The sequence below is a fragment of the Anser anser genome (genome assembly GCF_964211835.1).
Source record: "Anser anser genome assembly, chromosome: 4".
NCBI classification, from domain to species: Eukaryota; Metazoa; Chordata; class Aves; order Anseriformes; family Anatidae; genus Anser; species Anser anser.
The window spans coordinates 63,258,611-63,278,404 of NC_139724.1; the positions used below are offsets into that span (position 1 = coordinate 63,258,611).

The window sequence follows — 19,794 nt, forward strand, 5'->3', positions numbered from 1 at the left end:
ATCCACTCCAGCAGCACAGCTGAAGCTGTCCCAAGTCAGGGAAAACAAGGAGCACGGGACTGCAGGAAGAAGGGAGTTCCACCATGGGTCGTGGGATTTCTGAAGCAGGTTGCCGTTTCTCTAGCAATGAGTAGAGCTGGTAATAGCAAATTTCCGCAGCTTGCACGGCTCCAAGGGCTGTGGGTAATGCTGTGCTCACACCCATATTTTCCTAAAGCTTCAGCTGAAAACCTTCATCATTTCCTTGAAAGTGAGTGGGTTAGAGGAATTAGGCACCGCTGTGAGTATCATGTTTTGGGCAGCTGGCATGCAAGCCAGCGCTGCCTCCGCCCCATCTGCACAACCCAGGGACCCAGGGGAAACAAGAGAGCAAGAAACTGCTTATCCACTTACACCCTCACCTACCTACACCACGGCTGTGTTCAATCACTTGCACTCTATTTAACAACACCCACTCCCTCCCGTGTGTCTGTAGCACACAGCCACAAAGCATACTGCCAGTAGCAGTGGAAGCACGGAAAGCTAAATGACCTTGGGAAAGAAAACCCCAGCAGAATAAATGCCCCAACAAAATAACAAATGGGTGTTTTTTTGTTTTTTTTTTTTTTTTTTCTTTTTGGTGAGAGTTTAATACGTTAAATTCAGGAGATTAACTTTGCGAGAGCACAACCCTGAAGCAAAATGATTTATTCAGTATTTACAGATTTTTTTTTATTTTTATTTTTTATTTTTTTCAAAACAAGTTTCTATGAAACCATAGCAACAAAGGTTAAAGTGAATACTTGGAATGATTTTGGAATCATGCACAAGGGAAAAAACCTATAATCTATTTTGGGTTGATGAAATGTAAGATTATAGCTAAATAAAAGAAATATTTCAAATGATTGTAAGCAATTAAATCACCCTAAACCCCGTGAAAGGTAGACATTTATAAATATTTTTTTACCATCAAATTGTGTCTTTGATTTTTAAAAAAATATGTCTGGTAACTTTCTGATAGGAAAGTTATATGCATCCATGTCAAAATTTATTACTCTTTCTTACAAGATATATAAACAGATTTCACAGAAGTCCTACTACAGCAGATTCCTAATGGAAACGTGTATCCCAGCAAAAATCTGATTTTTTTTAATTATTATTTTTTTCTGAGAAGTCTCTCTGTTGTGTTCCCTTCTTTAAATGCATTTCAGAGAAGCCAGAATAGGAAAGTAGAATCAGTTACAACTTACCTTAACGTTTGAGTAGATGACACCAATTTTTTTTCAGGAAAAGCAACACGTTTCTTTCGGGTCGTGCTGTAGGAGCTGTAAATTCAAGCCACCAGGTAATTGTTGGTGATCCAAGATCCGTTAAAGCCAATTTGAGTGCCTCGACGACAAATAATAAACTTCACGAAACTCGTTTGAAGCTTGATGCTCGTGCATTGAGTTTTGTAACTGTCTGTCTCAGCTAAATAAGCTCCCACTCCTTTCCTCGGACAGTTGCCAGCTTTTCTAATTTAAAGCAACTGTCAGCGTGCTATAAAACTCCTGCTGGAAGGAGCTCAATGTATACCATGGAGCAACGAGCAAGCGCGTGCTCCGGACTGAAGCGGTATGACAGCGTCCTAACGGGACGCGGGGCATAGCCTCCCCGAGGTAACGTTATATCATCTTTGGAAAGCATTATCGGCTAAGTTGTCTCCTGCTCGGTATAGACACAGAGACGAGGAAAAAATCATGCTCTTTCTGGCATGCCGTCCCCTCGGCGTGGGATTTGGGAGGAGCAGCATCTGCCTCAAAGTGAAGGAAGAAGCAACAGCCTCAAAGGCACAACGTGCTGGGAGCTGCCAAAGGAGCCTGCTCCCCAAATCAGCCAGAGGATTCCCTGGATTTTTAGAGGCGCTACTCCTTGGTCTGAGGCTTCGGGGACAGGTCCAGGGGCTTTCTCCTAGGCTTCCCCTACTGCAGGGTGCTCCTCTCACAGGGGGGTGGGAGACCCAAGCTGAGGTTTGTGGCTAAGAACATCCCCAGACTTGACCTTCATGGGATTTTGGAGAATTTCAAAAGAGATTCATGACAGCGATCCTGTCCTCTGAGACACTGTCAAGCTTTAAATAACAGAGGCATGATCTGCAAAGACATCCACTTACTGTGGATGGCTCTGTTCTGGTTTGCTCAGATTAAGATAGCAGAGCACACGAAATGCCGTTCATGCAGAAGAGCTACAGGTGTTCCTGTGGAAGGAGAATTACTCCTCCTCCTCGCGAGGGATGTATTTCAACCAGCCATGGCCGACCCACATGGTATGAGTTAATGATTTGAGAAAGTTCCCATTTTGCAAATATGAGATCTCTCTGCAGAATAGCTAAAAGCAAACAAACAAAAAGCTTTGATGTTTAGGCCTAAATTATAAAACATTGTGATTTTTGAAATTTCAGTCTCTGAGCACCCAACTTCCACTTTGTTAGTACCAGAACAAACTTCCACGGGTGCATATGATGAGTACCATCTGGAAAAGAGGATCCTGAATAGCCCATCTCAGACTGTGCCCCAAATTACTAAGGACTTTTGGAAATGCATCCAATAGACCTGCTGATGCTAATGTAACAGACAATTTATTGTTCCTGCTATTAGGTGACTTTGGCTTTGTCAGCCATATTTTCTTGCAAAATTAACATAAGCTAAGATGGAATCATTAGACAAAATTATACCGAAATTTTCAAAAGTGTTTGATGCACCTGAAAGAGGAGATCAATCATCTATGGCAAAACCAGCCAAAGTCAAAATGCCACCTCTGAAGTGGTTATTATAGAACATCTTGTTTGTTTGAATGTTCTAATGACATTACATGACATTGAAATATTAAGTATTTCATATTTTAATTGAGAATTAAAAACTGGGATCCTGTGCATTCAATCAATACAGATAAAATACTGCTGCCAATGATGAGAGAAAGCCAATATTCTTTTCTGATGGAGTTTCATTTCAGTACTAAATGATCTGCTGGTGGACTCGGTTGCAGATGAAAGTATATTGAAAGTACAAATACCATCCTATCATGTCACTTTAATGTACTATAGGAACTCAATGATTTCTGTATCATTTTCACTTTGAAGCAGGCATTAGGCATATCCTTTAAAGTACAGGCAACACTGGAAACTTGTATTTGTATGCTTATGGGAATTACCTTGAATTTTTAAAGATCATCCATTCTCTCAGTTTGCCTCTTTCTGCTCCTGTTTAGGAAAATGTGAGCTGCTGCATCCTATTTCTATTCCTTTGTAAGGGAAACAGAGGATGCTGTTTGTGCCACATTAAAAAAGCAAACCAACCAACCAACCAGCCAACCAACCAATCAATCAAAACAACCCATGTTTTCTAATGATCTGTGGAGAAGCCTGGCAGGAATTACAAACCTGGGCTCTGCCACTGATTTGTGCCTTGCTCTGGACTGGTTTTATAAACACCTTTCTCACTTCCATTCACCTATTTGCCTCACAGTAATGCGATTAAGGACTAACTATTGGTTAAGTAATAAATAATCATATTAACCTCAGTAATTTTATAACATCAATAATACAAAGCAAACATTTCTTCTGATCTGTTAGACGTTTACGCCATCTGAGACTACCTGGATAGTTTTCTGTGGTCCGCAACACAAAGTTAAAGCATCAGCCAGCAGTTTGGCTCTTATGTTATTGAGAAGGTGGCTGAAAGAGGAAGATGCACTTAAAGCTTTGTTGGAGAGAAAGGAAGTGAGGACCAACAGAGCAAGTCTTAAAAATAAGGAGATGAACTCATTTCTTTCACCTACTGAGCTTTACAGGTCGGAGGTGAGAGGCAAAAGTGGAGGAGAAACCACAGAAGGTTCTGCAAGCCTTGAAGTTTTAAGTGTTCAGCAGAAAATAATGGTTCAGTTTTTTGGACGGTGATATTTTCATAGGGTTGCTCACTGGTGCCTGTGATAGGCTTATTTCTAATCTCTTGAAAGTTACAGTTCTAGGCAACTGTTCCACATTTTGGCATTTCAGCAGCACGCTGATTTTCTTGGGTTTGGCTTTGTACAGGCACAGCTGTGGGAGGATCGAGCTGCTAGCCCCAGGAGCTGGAACGGTAACAGGCATTTGGTGTTCATGTCCACACAGGTACAACACACCAGCTCAAAGGGCTTAGGAAACATGGAGTAATTTGTCTCAGAGAAATTTCAAAGGGAAAGAAAATGGACTTATCTTCTTGTCTCGCTATTGGGTGCAAGTCTTCATATGGCCATGAACGTGTGGACATTCATTGCATAACAGACTGTTGCATCGTGAATACAAAAACCAGAAATCCGTGTAATAGATGCAGGAGAGTAATGTGCCCTAAAGAACACAGTCATCACACCCTTGATGGATTGTCATCTTTAATCCTCTCATGTGGTAAGCAGCTGGGATGTTTTCCTGATGACGTATTTAAGCCCTTTCTCTGCCTAAAGTGTTTTAAGACTCAGCAGGTTCTAATAAGTATTAAGGAAGTTTCCAATACAAGTATCTGAACCAGGAATCAAACAACATCTTTCATTTGCAGTGAACCACTAAGCAGTTGATTTGCTGGAAGGAATATGACTTTGTAGCATTAAAAAATGAAGTATTCTTTGATGCTGGGATTTGAAATTTTCCTCTGTTATGGATGGATGCATTTACATCCAGATAATGCTCAACTCAATTGTCAAGATGTTAATGTAAGTCCTCAGGACTCATCTTGCTTCAGTACTGAGAGACTGAGCGGGCCTGTATGGCACAGTGCACTCTAGGAAATCACAAAACTGCTACAACAGGCTTAATTATCTCCTCATGTGGAGCAATGGGAATGAAGATCAGCTTCATCCAGGTAAACAGAAACGTGTCATTGTCCAGTGGCCCTACACGAGAAAGAAAAATGGTTGTAACAAGAAAATATCATGACTTGCAGCTGGTGCACCCCTCTGCAGATGCTCGACAAGTGAATGGCTGCAGGATGGGGTACATCCATGAGGAACAGCACGCATCTGTATGACTGAGCAACTACGGGGCTGCACACTTCAGGGGCACCTAGGTACCAGTGGGTTAACTCCACGTGTATTTTTGCATTTATATGGGATGCAAAACACAGCTCCAACAGGGCCTGTGATTTTTCAAACGAGAATAATTTATTCTCGGCCTAAATTTGCCAGAAAACACAGTCCAAAGTTCATTTGCGCAATGAGATTACCTAACTAAAGTCACCTCTGCTCTGCACCTCCATTCAATCATCAGTCACCAATGTAAAACCAACAAGCAGGATTTAAATTTTATCTGCTTGGAGCAGCTTGGAACAACTCTGCTATATGTACTGCTCTGAAATGGAGTGCTGTTTGTTGCAAGCAGCACAGCACATTACATTTCTCCCCCTCCAGTGAATCAGATCACCTCAGGGTTAAGGGCTTGGAGTCTTAATGGGGCAGAGCATTGTAGCTCCATTGCCTCCAGTATATATCAGCAATTAAAATTGTAGTTGGAGTTTCACTTCACCTACCTACTCCTCCATGTGATGAGGGGGGCTTTTCTCCTGCAATTTTTTCCTCTCACTTTTCCTTCAACGTCACGCTTTTCCATCAACATTTTTTGAGACCAGATTTGCAGAGATGTCTTGATGCTTCAAGCCATCGCTGGGAACTTAGTGAGACTTACAGATGGATTTACAAATAATAAAGGTCTCCTGAAATGAGTGAGGTCTGTTGTAAACTAACATCAGCAAAAAGCAATGCTTTGTCTAAATTATCTATCTCATTTTCTCTCCGGTAGTCTGTCTTCTCACAGCACAGAAAAGGGCCATTGTTCAATGCAGAACTAAACAGCAGAAATAACACTTTTGCCCTGCATAACTATCTGCTTTCAGTTTATAAAACTTTCTGCTTTGTGCTGATTCTTTTTCTTTTATTTATCTTAACGCATTCCAACATGAGCCCTGTGTATGCTGTCATGCTGCAGACCAATGTGGCTGTTCTCCAAACTCTGGGCATTTGTGTTACTCTGAAAATGCCGTGTTCATATCATTGGGTGCAGTTCCTTCCTTGGAGTTAACAAAGCAAGGTATCCCTCTACATTAACTTGAGTGTGAGCTACCATCCCATTTCTCTACAAGGGTTTCAAAAACCTCTGCAAGCATGCGCTTGTGTTGCACCAATCTGGCTCTGCTCCGGCAGAAGGGCAGGGAAGGGCTGGTTTTCTTTGTCCCTTCCCATGTCATGCATTGCGTTTGGGAAAAGGAAAAACTGTCCCAGCAAGAGGATGAGCATGAGTGCATTGTGCAATCTACCCATTCGCACATGGTCTGAGGTGAAGCCCCTTCACTGGATATAGACATGTTTCGCTAAATACCCAGTTTTCATTTCTTCCCAAACCACACAAGTCCAATAAAGTGGAAATAAAGTCCACATCTGTCAATTCACATCCCTTTCAGAGCAAGATTATTGTCTCTGCTTCAGAGCTGGCTATACAGATGTACCCTCCAGAGGCACCACAGCTTCCTCTCTGTGAGGTCTCAGCTTATCACCACGAGGTCTCAGCTTATCACTCTCCTTTAATTTGAAAGAGAAAGAGGAAATAGGCCACCAGTTTATCTACTCATATTAGCTAGATGGAATGAAAACATACTTGGTATTCAAGTCAGCGTAATAAGAATAGCTTATATTTATTTTTCTTCTGCCAAGTGCAAGCCAAGGAGCAACTAAAGATAAGCCTGAAAGTAATAGAGATCCATTTAAAATTAGCTCACGCACTGGTTTGGGAGTAGTGGGAAACCAAACAGTTCCTCTGAGCATCATTAACAGCCTTCCACCCCTGGGCATGTGGAGTTTGTGCCCCTGGGAAAACCAGCCCTGCTGTCCCCATGGTGCCGGCGTTTTGGCACCTCTGCCGTTACTCCCCACCATGCACTGTGCCATTGTCAGTGCCCGTGGACTTGGCACCCTTAAGCTTTTCTCTTTTGATTGCCCAAGATCAAAGAGCACATGAGAGAGGTTATGTTTCTACAAGCCCCTCACTCAAACCCCTTCTGAAGAAGAATGCTACAGACCTACACAAAGGTCTACAACATTTCCCTGCTTGCACACACCGATTTTAATTTATATGACACAAACCTATTCTGCCTCAACACATGCAAACTACTTATTTTTGCTCTCTTTTTCAAATAGATAGGGTAGGAAAGGACTTTTATGCTGTTCCACACTCCACAGGGCTATTCATGTAGCACTTCAAGTCATAAAGAAAACATCAGCTTGAACTACTTTCAAACTTCCTTATTTTGTTTGTTCAAACAGAAAGTTATCCGATTTATTATGCTTCATTTATCTGGAAGCAGCCTGCAACGTGCTAGCTGAGTGCTTTGACCTTTTGCATATTCTGTAGTTGATTGGTTTGGCCATCCATCTTCTCCAGTTGTTGAAACCCTCGCTTAGCAGAGAAAGGCCAACAGCCAAGCCTGTGTGAAAAATGTGATGCAAAAGGAATCAATTAAGTACAGGGTATATTTCATTGCATTTCCCATAGTATATTAGACATTGAAAATTATGCAGAATCTGAAAAATTGCCTAAGGTGCCTGGACGTCATGGCTGCTGACAAATTATGACTATATTACAGTTTTTGATCAATCTTTTTGGGAAAAAAAAAGAATCTTATGTGAATCTGATGTGCTCTCATCACTCTGGTAGAAAGCAGTTAATATTCCTATTTCTCACAGTGTTCTAAGCTCTACTGGTTAATCTAGTTTCTTTCTGACTATCTTGGCAACTTCTCTTATGTAACACAGCTAAACCCAATCTCTGTATTTTCCTTCTTGAGCCACCTCTAATTCCCTGTAACCTGTTACTTTTGATAATTCCATCCTTGTTTTTGACCAGAAATGCGAAGAGGGGGAAAAAAACGATGTTCACTGTGTTGTGCCTATGCACATGTTCATATCCTGCTAGTTACGACAAGCAACCAGCCTTGGCCATCTCTCTGCCTGCCTCTTCTGAAAGGTTCATCCTTGTTATGTTTCAGGGCGTGCCTCATTCCCAAAACACAGCCCCAGACTCCCTAATAAATATGTCAGTGTGTATCATGTTCATTTTAACACTAGCATTTTTAGAGGAATGAGTACCAAAGCAGTCCTAGAAGCACAGGTGGGAAAGCAGATCCACCCTCTCCAAAAGAAGGGCCCCAATCACAGGGTAGAGAGCAAATAAAACACCCGTTTGCTCAGTGACCCTTGGAATTATAACTTCTTTTCAGGATGGGAAAACTTTAACAGAGCAACTAGTCACTATAATCAAAGAGAACTGGATAAGAAGAGGCTGTATACCTCAAGTAAGGATAGGAGTCATCATGAATTCATACAGTGCATAAACAGGAAGAAAAAAAAAAACAAACGTGAAAAAATACTCATTTTCTTTACCTGGTGAGAGTGCTTTCTGTGAATGGAGTAGCTGAAAAAGTCCCCTTCCCTGAACACAGGCATTTTTCCTCCACAATTCAGAGCGTGTCCCATCTTGCGGCCTAACCAGTGCGATCCTCGACCAGTGCGTTCGCCAGGCAGAAGGGTCAGCTGCTGAGCGCAGCTCTGTGCTCGTGCAACGAGACAGCCAGACAGCCTTCAGAGCTATCTTCCCAACCCAGTAGGGTCGGCCTCGCACATAAAGCACCCCGTGGCCCTCTCTGGCTGCACACGCAGCTCGCTTGGGTTTGAAGAGAGCGTTATCTGACAACCTCCCGCAAACGATGCAAGGGTTGCTCCAAGATTAAATGGCAACTGCTGAGGGAAACCAGGCGCTATGAATGAGCGTACACATGTATATTCATTTCTGCTCTTCCTTCTCTGTCTGTCTGATAGGCTGACTTGCCAGCTGCTAAACTGCTATCAGAGGGTGGCAGTTCTTCTTTTAAATGGTCTTTAATTTAATGGGAAGAGGATTCTTTTAATAGTTAATTGATACCCCCTCCTCAAGCTGAAGCAAATAAATGCAGGGTGGCTGAGGTGCGATTGATTACAGACGGCGCCGTTACCCAGCAGTGGAGCAGGAGGCAGGGTGCATTAGCAGCAAAATGCCTAATTTCAAGGACTCAGTAGCAAAAACAATTTCAGTTCAGTCTCTCTGGAAAGTCTGGAAAGATCCATGCCGTTAAATTTCTGTTCATAAAACTTTATTGTCTATGGGTGCTTTTCCAAGTGAGTAGGCTGTTGGCTATACACATTTCCTGACCTATACAAGTTCTCTGACACTAATGGTAACAAAATATAGCTGGTAACTTTCTGAAATGAAATGTCTGATTCAGAACAAACAAATCACTGCTGTCACAATTAGCTTGGCTACTTAAAACTACCGAGGTAGCATAACAGCACTGACCAGCACGAGCAATTTGTCTTAAAAAGCTGGAACATTTATTTTCATTAGCAGAAAAGCCTTTCTTTCGTTTGTTCAGAGATGAACAAAAAGGGCAGAACTTGAAATTAGGGACGTAAAGCAGCATGTGCGTGGAAGAGAGATCAAATGCGGGAGCTCAGTGCTGGCGTGGCATGGCACAGAAGATGGGATCAGATCATCACAGATACCTGGTTTCAAACATACAGCTGCTGGGGTACCAGCTATATTGGGGTACAATTCAAAAGAGTTCCTTGATGCCAAAATGTGGTTTCTGCCCTCCAGCACCCTGTCCTGCCATGCTGCACGCTCCTGCTGCAGGTCCTGGCGCTCAGTGGACACTGACAGGGGTGGACTCAACCCATTAACTTGCCAAAAAGCTCACCCAGCAAGGAATCGTATCTTTCTTCTGCCAAAATAACAAGCTGGAAGAGCCCACAGGAGGTGGTGCATCAAAGGTGGTGCAAAGGAGCACAGCTGGGAGGAGGGATGGAAGGAGGGACCTGGCACGTGTGGGGCTGTGGCCACCAGCCCCTGGGGTTTTTAAGAAGATAGCTGGAGGGAGTGACGTTGCAATTGTTTGCTGAGGGAATGCATGAGCTCACCTGCATGGTGGGATTTGATCTCATTTCCTGTGACAAAGCTTGGAGCACACCTGCATCCCTGCGAACATGGACGGCCTTCATCTGAGGTCCCAGGTGGGAGTAAGGACAAGAGAGGCACTGAGCAGCCCAGGCTGCTGTAATGGACTCCGAGGGCTCAATAAACTTTGCTGGCAAAATTCACTGCACATGCAGCTTTCCTCAGGCTTCAGGGGCTCGAGCAGGAGTTTTGTCAGCCTGAGGGCTTCTGTGACTCCGGGCGAGCCTCGCTCCCTGAGGCTTTGGTGCCAGGATGGGGACGGGAGAGCTGCGCAGGCTGCCCTGCGAGAGCTTCCCCCTCCATCCCCACCCTGAGCAGTCCCGCTCAGCCTCCACCGCTTGGAAACGGAGGTACAAATGTAACAGGAAGAGCAGCAAGGAATCTGGAAAATCAGAAAGCAGAATTTGGAGCCGTAACAAACCCTGGAAAGCTGCAAAGACGATCACCGCCGTGATGCCGGCCAGTGAGGGCCTGCTGAAGTCGCTCACCGCAGCAGGGAGGGGAACACACAGTCTTAGATGAAACGACGTGCGTGTGTGGGTGCAGAGGGCCAAAAGGGAAAATACAGCCTTATATATCCTTATTTTGTAGCCTGTGTTTTGCTGTGTGCGTTTCCTAACCGATTGCTAATTCACTCCATCTCCAGTGAATAAACAGACCGGCACTCTGGGATCTGTTTTTAATTACAGCGTTGTTTCTTTTTAATGATGAAAAATGAGGATATCCTTTTTCTGTCCCATGTGACCTGCTTTCTATAGGATTTCTGTTAAAAAAAAAATAATAATCCAAATATCTTTCTCTTCTGGTTCCAGAATTTCCCTGTTCTCCACCCCTTATATTTCCTGGACAGTACAACTCCACGGTAACTAACTGCACTGTGAATATTTATCCTCGCACACACCAGAGAGACCTCTAATTTCTGTAGGGCTGTTTTGCAAAGTTTCTTGAAGCTTCCCAAGTGGCTGCAGCCAAACAACCCAGGAGTAATAGCGCTGCGAGTCAGAAGAGTTACATCATTAGGAATTGCTAAGAAATAAAGGATTCAGTCTCTTTTTTTTTTGCACTAATGCCTCTTTGTGCCCCTTTGCAGCATTTAAGAGGGCTCATTAAGTGTTCCTCTGCCGGAGCAGAACTGCCTGAGTGGGCTCACACGTATGAGGCTCACCTTGGAGAGACAGAAGTGCCTTGGTTCCCAAATGGCCCTAGAACGTAGAGGGCATGGCCACGGTTTGCGTTATCATTCCTTAGATACCTCTCTCCATCTAAAAGCCTGTCCTCAGAGTGAGGATGGAGCACCTGGGAAATGGACCCATTTGTACTGTTTTGTTTTGCTATTTCTAAGCAGATATTTCGCTGTGAGGACAACCATCTAAGGACACGGTACCACAAAACTCAGAGAAAGCCAGCTGAAGCAGCCACTGCCACAGCATGCGGGATGTGGTGCTGCTGTGTCACACACCAGTCTGGAGCCAGCTGGACACGATGCCACTTACGTGAACACTTCTCTGTGTCTCCCACATGAGCTGAATTACTCTGTGTTAGATTTGTGTGTGTACACGTGTGTGTGAATGAAGTTGCTACACACAAACAAGGGATTTGCTATTTGACACCTTTCAGTATTAGGTTAACGAGTCTAGATAATGGTTTTGCAGTTCATGTTTATTATTATTATTATTACTATTATTTTGTTTTTGATTTGACTGCCAATCTAGAGAAGAATTGGGCTAGACAACTTTAAAGTACTTAATTTTACTTTTCTCTTTTTTCAAACAAAATTAAAAGTGGAAATGGAGAAGGGAAGAGCTGCTTTGAGTTGGAAAGAATATTTAATTTGGGGGGCACTAATGAGAGAGTGCCTCAAAGGCAATGAAACAAACAAACAAAATGTGACTGTCTGGGATTGCAGGAGACCAACACCTTTCCTCCTTCCAGGAGAATTTCCTGATGTCCAGCCTCATCAATATTCTTGGGTGACTCCTCTGACACAAATTATGACTTTACTCAAGCTGGGTAAATGCTTCCTGCACTGGTGATTATTTTAGCATTGAGAGGGTAAGGGCACTCCCCTGTGGTGGGGGAGGCTCTAGGTCCTAAGTCACTCTTGTGATTCAGAGCAAATTCTTAGCATGACTTCACGAATTCTTATGTTTCAAAACAGTTTTATTTCAAGAATAAGTAATGTGTTCCCATGTCCCCTCCCCAAATAAAAGGAGAAGCAGACAGAATACTCCACTTTGCTGTATTCCAGATAATCCGTTAGTTTAGTGACTAATTTTAATACTTTGGAAAGGAAGAATAAATACAGAAAAGATGACATAAGAGCAACACGTGCCATTGTTACAGTTGAATTCCATGGGCAGAAATAATTGAACGAGTCCTCATGAGTCAACTGCTGAGGGGAGGGTCTGCTGCTGAGCCAGGAGGGAGAAGTCCCTGCATGGGTGGACGTGCTGTATTCGAGAGGGATGCTCCGGGCGGCTGTGCTCAGGGCAGAGGGGCTGTGGGGACGCAGGGATGTGGGGATGCAGGATATGGGGTTGTTCTGAGGCGGGGATGCAGGGGTGTGGGGATGTTCTGAGGGATACGGGGTTGTTCTGAGGTGGGGATGTGGGGGTGTGGGATGTGGGGAGGTGAGAGCCTCCTTCCCACTCTGAAAAACCCTCATAGCTCCACAGACACATCTGCACTGTGAGAATAAGGAATCCGCTTCCCTCTGCAGTATCAGTCCCCACTGTAGCCATGAAGCCACATTCTTCATTGAATAAATGAAAGACAACGTCATTAGAAAAAAAAAAAAAAAAAAGAAAAAAGAAAAGAGCCGACACCAACAGAAACAGGCTACGCTTGCGGCAGCCAGTTTACTGCTGCAGATGAGGGTGCAGGACCCTTTCTGGCCTCTGTCCCTGCAGACACCGGCAGGGTCCCCGTGGCGGTGGGCCTGCAGCCCCGCTGCCAGGCTCGGCCTTCGGGCTGAGGGGGCTCGGGGTGCCCGGGGGCACGGCACGCCCCCTGTGCTGCCTGCATCCAAAGGCGTCATTATAAAGGCTCGACACGTGAAGTCCTCTCGCACTCCTTTACAGGGCTAGCAAGGGAATCGAGGTGGGAAAAGTTTCTCCGAGTGAGGCCAGAGGCCCTGCCACCGGCCGGAGGTGGGGGGCAGCAGCTCCCCGTCCCCTGACGGCCGGGGTTAGCTCGTTGGCTGCCTCGCATTGCCCTCTGCTGGCACTTCTTAAAACACCGCCATCGGTTTAGTTACTGAGACGGCCATTTAGTCCCCCGTTACTTTTATCCTTTATAGTATTACTGTTATTTTTTCCAATGCCTCTGCATAGCGTATCCCAGGGGACTTGCCTGAATGTCCCCCTCACCCTGTGTACAAGCCGAGAGCATTTGTTGGTTTCTGCTCCAAAGACGAGCTTTTGTCTAAGAGGTCTTTTTTGAAGTCAGGATAATGATGAACTGGTTGCTTCATATGTCAGTGAAAGTGGATGGCATTTATCTGCCCTACAACAAGCAGAGCACCAGATTTCCTTGGCATGACTTTGTGCGTTGGAGAGGACCAAAACTAGGAGCCAGCTCCACCATTTGCTACAGGGAAAGAGCTGGGCATCTTTCTCTACGTGTGCTGCATAAAGTTTAGAAATCCTTCAAATAAACGAATGAACCCCCTCATCCACCTTTTCATCTGAATTTGGAAAACAGTCACATTTTTTAGTCAACTTGAGTAAACTTGGGAAATATTCCCCCCCCAAACTGGGCTGCCCATGGCTTTTGTTGGTGCGAGGGTTTGCTGTAGGAAAGTTGTTTTCTGTGTGCTACGGTGCCTTGTGGGACATGTGCTGCTTGGGTATGGAACGGGACGACAGCTACAGCATCCAGGTCCCGCTGCCCACCCTGATGGCGTGTGGAGTGTGAGCACCTCTGCCTCCCATTAAGACAGGTCTCTTGGCTCTCTAGTGCTCACCTCATCTTTCTTCCCCCTAGGCAGTGGCTTGGCCAGCCAAAATGTGAGGCTGGTGTTGCCTCTGCTCCCTCTGCACACAGCTTTGGTCCTGCTGGAGGGGGTGCAAAGCCTCCAGCAAGCTGTTGTGGGGAGAACTTGTCTTTGCAGCGCAGGAAACCTTAGTGCATTTAGCAGTAAGCCCGGTGAAAGGGCTGGCCTGGGTTTCTCTGCTCCTGCAACCGGACAGCAGCCAAGCCACCCTGATATCCTGGCGATGTCCTCTGCTTTTGGGGCTGCACAGCAGGTCTGCTCTGTCTATTAGACGAGATGTAAGAGTGTGAAAGGAAGGTTTGCACCTGAGGTCCAGTCTGAACCTTTCAACCGAGCTATTCCCAAACTCTGTTTACCTCTTTCATAAAAGTTTAAAAACAATCGTTGTTTTCTTTTCATGATGGTTGAGACCTAATAACAAAATAAATACAGCAAAAAAAAAAAAAAAAAGAAAAAAAAAGAAAAAAAAAAGAAAAAAAAAAAAGAGCAGAACTTAGCTCTGAGCCCTGCTTTTTGCCAGCCCAGAGGGAAGGCCAAAGCAGAGCCAGCCAGGCATTTCTGAGCCTGTTGTTCCTGGAGATGTCTTCTCAGCTTCCAGGCCTCTGGGGCTGCCTCGGGTCAGAGTGAGAAAAGCACATTATCGTGCTTTTCCGGTGGGAGCCCTCAAGCAAAAGAGCTGAAGGAAATGTGCTGCTCGGGGGCCTTCCCCCTAGATCCCCCAAGCCAGGAGGAGAGCAGCGGGTCTGCATGGATGGAGGGCATCCAGCCTGCGGATGACACGCAGAGGAGAGGGAAAGGCCTGGGGAGCTCAAAAATCCCTGCAGGGATCAGGAGGCATCTGCTGGGCTGGGAGAAGGAAACCAGGCAAAGCTGCAGAGGAAAGGAAAGGGAGACCTTAAAGGGGATTTAATGTGCATGCAAAGCTGCAGATCCCAACCTGGGCTCTGAATCCTCCTCTGCCAGGAGAAAGCAGAAAATACCCCCATCTATATTCCTAAAGGTTGCAAGCTAGCCTAGGAAATTAATTCCTCATTATAGAGATGAATGTGCCAACAGGATGAGCTTTTCAACTCGCAGGGATAAACGGCAGGGTTGGGTTCAAAGTTTGGAACCAGGAAACTCTACAGCTTTGTCTTCCAAAACAGGGGAGGAAGAAAGCCAGGATCCTCAGTCTGCTTTCAAAGCCCTGGTGCTCAAAGGAGTGCATTCTTCTCGAATCTTGTTAACGTCTCCAATTTAACATTTGGAGAGCTGAGATTTTAATCCCCCCCTGGTATTTTCAGTAGCAGCAATGTGGCACATCTCTCTCCTGCTGATGAAGGTTAAGATGTAATTTGGCTTGTCGTTTCACTCTAAGAATGGTCTTAGTGTATCACAGAGCTTTCTCTTCACTTTTGGATATTCGGTTATGTGAATTCAGTCGCTGTTCAAGGACCCTGCCAGCACCTGAAAGTCTCCTGAGTAGGATCAAATGCACGTTTTACTTCAGTAATATCAAGCTCCCAGTGCTCTGTTGCAGTTTCTTCTTACAAAAATTTAAATTAGTAACATAATACAGAAAATTCAATAATAAACTTATTTGTGGAAGTGGAATTTCAGGTTGCTATTATAGTTAATTAGTGAAAAAAAAACAACAATTTGACCTCAAGACACATAATTTGAAGAAAACTCTCCAAATGCAGAACAACGATGTTATCTGCTTGAGGTGATGAAAGGAGTAAGATGGAAGAAGCAGTTGGGGTATCAGTTTACTGCCCATTTGCAGTAACCAAAAAAACAAAACAAAACAGACATTTTAAAGCTTCAAAATGCTGCCACTGTGAAGCTGAGTAGGACTTTGCTTTCACTACAAATACAGTGAATTAGGGAAGCTGGGGTCAGGGTAAGACAGAGAGCAAAGCAGACGAGACTCGCCTTTGCCTGCATGCCACACTAAAAAAAAACCGTGCAGGCTGAGGAATAACAGCGTAGGTGCTGCAGGTCTGTAATCCATCTTTCCCCAGGACATCTCCTGTGCTTTTATCCTCAATTTATGAAAGCATTGGAGGCAAGAGATTTCACTGGCATGGTCCAGCTTGTCCCCACACGGCCCCTTTGGTGCATCCACCCTTTGGATGGGTGACGGGCTGCCCTATCACCCCCAAAAAGCACCTGGTATAACTCAGAGAAGTCCCCAGGACACCAGGAGGGCTGAGCACACAACCTGGCCTCCCACCTGCCCAAATCTGGGGGCTTAGTAGAATTACAGTTCTTGTGTATTGAGACAACCCAGAGATGTGAGCAATGTGAAGCTCACAACGGTTTGAATTGTGCTTATGCTCAGATTTTCTCCCTCTCTTCACTGTGGCCTGGCAGTGGGGCTGTCAGAAGCACTCTGCTGGCCAAACTTCCCCAATTAACTGAGTCTCAGCGATGGCTCGTCACTTCGGAGCGAGCTGCTGAGCTGGAGATTGCACGTTCTGGAGGGTACGTTGGAGGTGATGGTTTTCAGGCTGGATTTGGCAGGTTCATGCCAGCACCAGAGGTAGAAAATATAATCATTGTGGAACTACTCTATGTTCTTTATTTGAAACAGCGGTGAAAATATGTAGATTTTGTTAGAATACAGCTGTTTTAACACTTAGCTTAAAAAAAGCAATAGAATTAATTATTAATACATATAAGATTCATTCAGTTAGAAGGCATGAAAGATATATCCCAGGCATATCCTACGTGACATCCCTGAAGGAATTTTTAATTACAGTGAAAGCAGAGTTCAAATACCTTTAATTTCTGCAGCTGACAGGTTATTTTATCTCCGAAATAAGTAAACCAAAGCTAGACCAGCACTGCGCACAGGAGAGAGCTCAGATTTTACAGCAGCAGCCTGAGCTGGCTGGCCTGCATGCAGGCACGCTGCATCTGCAGAGCTAAATGCAGCTCGGAGCCTCGGAAAATTTAGAGATGTTGTTTTTATCGTGTATCATTTTTTTGGTTTAGCCTTTGAAGCGCAGCAAAAAGACAGACCTTTGTCAAAAGGCACATTTATTTTTTAGCATTGGATGTGCAGACCTGTACCGTGTGTTTCATTTTTGCATCCAGGGTTTATTGTAACTGCTTTGGTTGTACATGCCTGGAATATATGATCAAACTGTTTGCAGCCCCAGTTGAAATTTATTTTGCGTCATTCTTCTCTCTCTGTCTCTCTCTGTCTCTCTGTCTTACTCATCTGGTCATTTGGAAAGCTCTCATTTGCACATTTAAAAGTAATTTCAGTTTTTTTCCTTGTCTATGAATTCCAGAAAACAGATCTGATTATTGCTACTTGCATTTGGTTTAGGCTATGATTATAACTACAGCACTTCCAAACATTCAAAATTCATGAATTCAGCTATTCCCAACCCTAAATGATAAAATGTTAAATACAATAAATGTGGGAGTCTTCATTTTCCTTCTGCCTTTTGAATCTTTCAGATCAGCCCATATTTTCAAGCTTTTCTTTATGGCCATGAAAGTTATGGGCTTTCTATCCCCCAGCCCAATTTGTTCTCCAATTTTCAAACACAAATGTGCCTGGTAAAGAACAGGCACACGAAAAGTTGCTGAGAATCCTTGTGAGCTGTCTGCAATCTCCAAGTAGTATAGGCAAATAACCCTGTTATAATAAGTGTTGCTAAATAACAGCAGATTAGAAGCTGTATAAAAATATTCACATCCCAAAGCCAAACACGCTAAACTCACTGTTTGGGCAGAGAAATTTTTGGCATCCTTACTGAAAAGCAGCTTTGCTACACCAAAAAAAAAAAAAAAAGGGAAAAAGAAAAAAAGGAAACTTATTTCCCTGCTGGATTCTCTCCTGCTTGTTGGAAAATTACACGAGGCTGTGCTTTGCAGGTGTTACAGCTAAAGCTTCGGTAAATTAAACAAACTATCTGGTTAAAGCAAATTCATTCGACAAAAACAGGAACGCAGCGGATTGTGTTTCCATCTCCGAAACCCAAAATGGAAGGATAAAAAATACTGTCTCAGAAACCCAAAATGGGATCACAAAATAATCTCGCATGAAAGCCTGGAAATGCTGCATCCCACGGAAAGATGTGAGCATCATGTGGGCTGGAGGATGGAACAGGACAGGGGGACGGATGAAATCTCCCAATTTATTCTTGCTGCTCCAAGCTGGCTTTTAATGTGAACATAATTTACAGGGACCAAGGATGAGTTTTGAAACAGACAGGCTGTTGAATCCTGAGACATTTCCACCCACTCTGTTTTCACTGCATAAATCGAAGCCTGCCTTTGCTCGGCAGCAGTATTTTAGCAACATCTAGCAGTTCAGGTCAGTGATTGAGCTGTCTTTGAGCTGACTGACCAGCAAAAAAACAAATCCTCCAGACTGAAAAGTTCCTGCGCTGTGTATCTGGCCCAACAGGAATCATCCAAAGAGGCAGGCATGGCTGGAGCCGCTGTTCTGCCAGCCCAAAATATCACTGAGGACCAAGACTACCGAGCTTCTCAGTTGAGCACATCTATCCTGTTAGCAAATAGGAGAGCAAAACTTTTCTCTCTGTATGCAACGAATTCTGCCCACTCTGACATAGCTGATGTTGGCTCCTGGAGCACCTCACCTGCTGCTGGTGAGCACAAGGTGCCCCAGCGCTGCACCAGCGCGATGCCTGCCGGTTCTGACCTGGCCTTCAGAGAGAAACTTTGCAGACAAATCCGTATTTCTTCAAACGGATTAATTGCTCTGGCAAAATTGTAACTTAGCCCAGAGACATCTGTGAATATTCTACAAGATGTACATCTGTGAACCCAGTATTAAAGCCTTCTGTAAAGGAGGAGGAGTAACAAAATACATCAGAGCCAGCAGAAATGAGCTTAGACCTCTGAAATGTTTATGAATAGCTAAACAAATGAGGGCAAGAAAGTACTTTGTTTGCAAGGTCAAATAACCCAGGAACTGTAAAATGGATTACATGATGAACTAAGACAGTTGATATATTTGTAGTATCATACTTGTGCTGTAACTGCATTAATTAGGGTAACCGTGTGATATGAGCGAGGGTCTCAGGATTTAACATAATAATTGAGACGTGACCTCTCTCTGTAATGCTCAGAAATTAGCAATGCATCATTTGTTCTTTTAAGACCTGCAGTATCTTCAGCTCTGCCCGGTGTTTACGAAAGCAATTGCAACTGTGCAAAATGAGCCAAAAGGACGGAAAGCGCTGATCGGATCAGAACTGCAGCGGCATCACTTGGCTCTAAAGCTGCAGGCAGAGGCTTTGGTGTAGCTGCAGAGGAGGGGAACTTTTCTTCCATCTTTCTTAAAACCTGTCAGCTTCTCAGACCTGCTGGCACAACTGCATGCGCTCACCAGCTCTCCAAACGACATGCATCGGAAAAGCTCCAGTGCTACAAGTCACCTCCCCAGGCCACTTTGCTGGGAACGGGTGGGTGTGCAGGGAGAGGAGACGAGGGACAGCCTCCTCGTGGCAAGCCTCAGCCGTGGCCTGGCCTCCGTGGTATCTCCTCTGCTGCTCCGCAGGGCATGGGGATGGGCACACTGGGGCCGGCCCGTGGCTCCCTGGCAGTGGGTGGGCCTCATGTGGCACCTGGGGGGTGGCAGGTGGGGTTGGGATCAGGCCTGCACTCCTCCGTGGATGTCCTCCTTGGGGAAGCTGGTTGAAAAGAGACTTCCCAAAGAGCCTGTTTGTAGGAACCGTGCCCTGGTCCCCAGACAGATGTGCGAGGGGTGATGACTTTGTCTCGAGACAGCGTGAGGAGGGAAGAGTCGCTA

At 44.7% G+C, this 19,794-nt stretch overlaps 1 protein-coding gene and 1 long non-coding RNA gene across 2 annotated transcripts in view; one reads left to right on the forward strand and one right to left on the reverse strand.

Annotated features, from left to right (window-relative positions):
* Positions 1-8,554, reverse strand: part of C1QTNF7 (C1q and TNF related 7) — a 62,404-nt gene extending 53,850 nt beyond the window's left edge. The window contains exons 1-3 of the mRNA XM_083834750.1: positions 8,416-8,554; positions 7,370-7,460; positions 1,230-6,558 (exon numbers count right to left, since the gene is read on the reverse strand). The gene's annotated coding sequence lies outside the window, so the exon portion shown is untranslated. The remainder of the gene's footprint in view (positions 1-1,229; positions 6,559-7,369; positions 7,461-8,415) is intronic.
* Positions 8,555-10,409: 1,855 nt separating this feature from the next.
* Positions 10,410-11,010, forward strand: LOC310898949. Its single transcript, XR_014583868.1, has 2 exons — positions 10,410-10,549; positions 10,834-11,010. It is a non-coding gene; the product is annotated as an uncharacterized lncRNA (long non-coding RNA).
* The last annotated feature ends 8,784 nt before the right edge of the window (positions 11,011-19,794 follow it).